We start from the raw sequence: 5,476 nt of genomic DNA, 5'->3' as shown, positions 1-5,476 counted from the left end.
ACCACCCCGTGCTGATCTTTCCCCTTCAGCCGTCGTTTGGTTCCGGAAACTCAAAGGGTATTCCAAAGAAACATGGGTTGCGCTCAATCACAGTGAGAGGAGAAGATGGCCAAACTGCCATTCTGACACGATGTAAAGCTCACAGTTGGGGTGGGTGGGGTTTGCATACTAACACATGATTTGGAAGTTAATTGGGATTTCTATATGATAGAAAGATGGATAAATAAGATTCGATGTCATATTCTTAGCACGTCATTGTTTCAGATGAGGTACCATTAGAAAGGTACACAATTGTGTGTCTTTGAGAACTCCTACCATTAGGGGACTCCAAGATAATATTACAGAGATGACCACTTGATCAGTTTTCCTAATAGATGTTAGCATTTTATAAGTGATTTTAAACACTATATCTTGACTTTCATGAGTGGGAACAAAACAAACCTTCTGCTTGTAGAGGTGATTTTATACATAAAAGGATATCATTTTGAACATGATTATCGACAAGAGACTGTGCTATCTTTTGAACTATGTCATAATTCATCAGTTTAAATCTGTGTAGTAGTTCTTTTCATCGCTTCACTAAGTAACTCGGAATTTTTAAACATCTCATCTATACCCAGCCTGAGCATACTTATTGAATGATCAAATCTGAGAAAATGAGTCATGTTTCTGAATGTGTTGTGTGTATTATTTTAATCCCACTCCCTACTTTCCCCTAAACACATATCGCCCTCCCCCCCTTTTATTTTTTGCTGAATTCAAAATTTCTCTCCAGGTAAATTATACCAAATTTGGCACCATTCATATTTGGGGCATGACAGATAATTAATATATACTGTGGTCATGATACATGTACATATTCTAATATTGCTCAGTGGAAAATAGTACCTCATTGAAGCCTCCCTCTTTTGCTCATGGCTGTTTCATGGCTGCCATTCAGAGTTTAGTAGCAAAAGAAGAGAGATCTAAAAACAGATGCCTCACCATCTCCAGCGTGACATGCAGTTCCTTTTTTTTATTAAGAAAATGGAATAGCAAAATGCAAATGACTGAAAATTGGTCTGATACATACTGATCTGTATCAATGTGAAGAGGTTAGGGCAAGGAAAAAACAAAATTTGAAAAGCTGGACGTATAATCTCTTAAACTGCCATCTCTCTGCTTGTATGGTCACAGTAATTGGCCATGACAATTGTGGGAGCTCAGAAAAGGTAATTCAACAGTTCATTTGTGCACTTTGAGAGACAAAAGTGTAACCCTGGTATTTTATGGTCTTCTAAGAATTGATGCTGTAGAGCTTTATGAATTCTTGTTTATCACGATTAAAATTAATGGCCTGAACTTAAGTAAATTACTTAACTTGTCTACACTTCATTTTGTTCTCTGAATTTTATGGTTTGGGATTACACATTTAGATCCTTAAGCCATGTTGAATTTGATGTTATGTATGGTGTGAGGCATTGATCCTGGTTCAATTTTCTGAATATGGAAAATTTCCCATTACCATTTTTGAGCTTAATAGAGTTTCCAAGGCTATGGTTCTTAATTTTATTTTGGTTGTGGTTGCAGTTAACAGACGCCGATGCAATGGATTCTGCCTATACAGTTTGTGACATCAATTGCGTGTTTTGAGGTATCCAACCATTCTGACCCTCCTTCTCTGAATCGTTCCTCCCATCTTAACAGACACTCATGGCCCCCTAAGGTCCCTATATAATCTTGTGAGTTGTTGTTGTCTTGTTGAGCCCATGTAAATAGTTCTTAAGGGAGCACAGTGCTCAAGGCAGATGTTTTTGACTAGTTAGGCTAGACTATTGTTTGGTTAAAGATGCCTCCAGTGAATGTTTGAGGTTTAACGTTTAAATATTATCTCAGGGCAATAGTTTCAGTAGTTTATTTTGCCTCCATGGCTTCTACAAAGAATCTATTAGCATTTTAAATTCCATTCAGTATTTCCCCCCTTTTGCTCAGAAGGTTATGGAATCTTTGATGAAAATCAGTGTTTCCCAAGTTGAAGATACTGTTCTCTGAGGATCCCGGAGATTTTCAAAAGCAGATCCCTACACAATATCCTCCATTATGGCCTATGTATTAACAAATTAATTTCTATGAGGGCACTAGTAATTTTTTTTTTTCTGAAAAGGGGGCTGTAGGCCAAGTTTGAGAACTTGTGACCTAAATGTTCAGTAATGGTAGCGAGATACCATCCAGTTCTTTTAGGGTCTTGGTAAAAAAAGTAGTTGTTCATAGAAGCAATTGGCCACACCTTCCATATCCTCCTCCTGTTTCTGACTCTCCTTCCCCTTTTGCACCAGACTCAGCAATAGGAGGTGGATCAGGAACACTAACATTTCATTAGATCAGTTAACAGAATTGTTCCAGAACAAGGAATAAATCCCAGAGAGGTATTTGGTTCTGCATAGCAGCCTCGTCAGCCACTAAACTTTTCCGTCACTGTTGGAACACTATCACACAGTTTTTGCCAACTCCACCTTTTAGAAGTAAGTATGTACAATAATTGGCAAAAAACACTGCACTTTTAATCAGTGCAATTTTTCCATCACCATTATCCCCACACATAGTTCTCTTTGTGATTGACTCATTTCTCTTAGCATAATGTTCTCAAGCTCCATTCAGACTATAACATATACCAGGAGTTCATGTTCTCCTACTGGCTGAATAGTATTCGATTGTGTGTATGTACCGTATTTTGATGACCATTCATCTTGATGGGCATTGAGGTGTTTGTCCCTCTTGGCTGTTGCATCTCTGGGCTATTGTCCATAGCGCTACCATATGCGTTGGTCTACAAGTGTTCTTTTTAAATCTTGCTTTCAAATCTTTTGAGTGTATACCTTGGAGTCAAAAGACTGGGTCAATGGTAGTTCTATTGTGACCTTTTGAGGGTCCACCCTAATGTTGTCCACGATGGCTTCATTTTACATTCCCATCAGCAGTGAATATGTGTTCTAGTTTGCCCGCCTTGACCCCAATATTTATTATTTTCTAATTTGTCTTTTGTTTTGTTTTTCCTTCTTTGCCAAACCTCAAACTCACTGTCATCAAGTAGTTTTGACTTATAGTGATCCTACAGGACAGAGCAGAACTGCCCCGATGGGTTTCCTAGACTATAAATTATTATGGGATTAGAAAACTTGCATCATTTTCTCAAGGAGTGCTTGGTAGTTTCGAACTACAGACCTTGTGGTTAACCTAACGTGGCACCCACTACTCACCAGGACTACTTGTCAAGCTAGTGGGAGTAATAAGGTATCTCATTTTTGTTTGAATTTTTCATCTCCCTGATTACTGAGAACACTGGGTCTCTTTTCTCATGCGTTTGGTGGCTGTTGATGGTGAACTCTCTATTTAAGTCCTTTGCTTATCTTGTGAGTGTGTTACGTGTATTTTTGTTAAGTTGTCAACGTTTTATATATTTTTTGGTTATTAGAGTCTTGTCAAATAAATAATTTTTGAAAGATATTCCCTCAGCTAGTAATTTTCTTCATTTAATTTAAACCAAAATTTTTGTTGAGCAAACATTTTCAATTTATGTGAAAACTCAGTATCTATCCAGTGTCATTGAGTTGATGGGGCCCCAGTCAAATGACTAATATAAGTGCGACTTCTCTGTGTGAGGTTTCAGTGATTTATTTATCCTCTTGCCGTTGGTTCTTTGGTTCTTATCTTAGAGAATCCCCTTTGGAAAACTAGGCCTGACTGCATTGCCCTAACATTTTCTTCTTCTATGAATGTTATGGTTTTAATTTACACCTTTAGATGCTTAAGCCATGTTGAATTTGATTTTATGTATGGTGTGAGGCATCAATCCTGGTTCAATTTTCCGAATATGGAAATCCAATTTCCCATTACCATTTTTGAAGAGATACACACACACCCCCACCCTCTTAAGATTGTTTTGGTACCCTTGTGATAAGCTTGTGGACCATATGTGTGTGAATTTATTTCTGGACTCTCTGGTATCGTCTTCTGTTCGAAGTATCTAGGACCAGCACCTGGCTATTTTGATTCCTGCAGCTTTTGATGTGTTCTTAAACCGGGACTTGTAAGTGCCCTGCTTTTGTTCTTCTCTTTCAACATCTCTCTTAGCTATTCAGGTTTCTTGCCATCCCCACAAAAATCACGGTTTGCTTTTTATGCAGACATTTTGATTGAGGCTGCACTGAATCCATGGCTTACTTTGGGTAGTACTGCCATTTTAATAATACCAAATATTCTCATCCAAAAACATGAAACATCTTTGTATCTATTTAAATTTTTGTTCATCTCTTTAAGCATCTTTTCAAGTTTTCAATGTATAAGTAAGTCCTTCATATCTTTGGTCAGGTGTTTTTTTTTACCAGGTATTTTAGTCTTTATGCTATTGTGTTCTATTCTTTATGCTATTGTAAATGGAATTGTTTTCCTAATTTCCTTTTCAAATTGCTCTTTGCTACCCTATCAAAACCTCACTGAGTTTTGTTTGTTGACCATGTGCCATGCAACTTGGCATCGCTTCCACGATTAACTCTCAAAACTTTCTTTTTTCTTTTCTTTTTTTTTTTTCAATGTGTGGAGGTGACTGACAGCAATGGCTAGAGTAGCCACCCTGCTAATTTACCTCCAATGATTCATCTGGCACGTCAGAAATATCCTTTTCCTCGATATGAAGAAAAAAGACAATGAAATGTGCATGTCTAGAAGCTTTCTTATGGATTTTCTGGGATGTTTTCATATCGAACCATATGATTTGCAAGTAGAGATGATTTTACATCTTTGTTCCCATTCCAGATATGTTTTACTTCTTTTTGCACCGGGTAGGCTTTCCAATACTCTGTTGAAGAAGCGTGAGGACAGGGCACCCTTCCTAAGTTCAAGGAAATAGCTCACAGTCTTTCTTTATTAAGTATAATATTGCCCGTTTTTCTTATATGCCCTGAATCATATTGAGGATTTCTTTTCCTCAAAGCCGACCTTTATAAAGATAAGGTATTGTATCTTATAACATGCTTTTTCTGAATCCAACGAGATAATCATGAGATTCTTTTTCTTTGTTTTATTAGTGTGGTATATTTCATTAGTTGATTTTGGAATATTGAGCCATCGTGCTTTCCTGGAATAATTTCCACTTGAATATGATGTGTGATTCTCTAAATATGGTTTTCTCAATATTCTGTTCCCTGGTATTTTCTAGAAGATTATTGCATCTGTATTCATAAAATATAGTGTCCTGTAGTTCTCTGTTCTTGTGATGGCTTTGTCTAGCTTGGATTTCAGGCACATGTTTATTTCATACTTCATGTTAGAGACTATTTCTTCCTAATATTTCCTTTGAATAAGTTTGAACAGTATCCGTGCCAATTCTTCTCTAAATGTTTGACAGTTTACCTAATGAAGCAATGTGATCCGGGCTTCATTTCTTTGTTGAGAAGTTTTTGATACATTCTTTTCACTTTTGTATGGCTCTATTGAGACT

At 37.0% G+C, this 5,476-nt stretch overlaps 1 protein-coding gene and 1 non-coding gene across 2 annotated transcripts in view; one reads left to right on the top strand and one right to left on the bottom strand.

Moving 5' to 3' along the window:
- LOC101647152 (lipoma-preferred partner homolog) overlaps nucleotides 1-5,476 on the top strand; it is a 625,785-nt gene that overhangs the window by 381,924 nt on the left and 238,385 nt on the right. The gene's annotated exons all lie outside the window — the stretch shown is intronic.
- On the bottom strand, nucleotides 4,567-4,695 carry LOC115871829. Its single transcript, XR_004047499.1, has one exon. It is a non-coding gene; the product is annotated as a small nucleolar RNA SNORA19 (small nucleolar RNA).

The sequence above is a fragment of the Echinops telfairi genome, unplaced genomic scaffold (genome assembly GCF_000313985.2).
Source record: "Echinops telfairi isolate 266 unplaced genomic scaffold, ASM31398v2 ScPeMD7_7407;HRSCAF=8445, whole genome shotgun sequence".
Lineage (NCBI taxonomy): Eukaryota > Metazoa > Chordata > Mammalia > Afrosoricida > Tenrecidae > Echinops > Echinops telfairi.
This window is presented reverse-complemented; position numbering and strand designations above follow the sequence as displayed.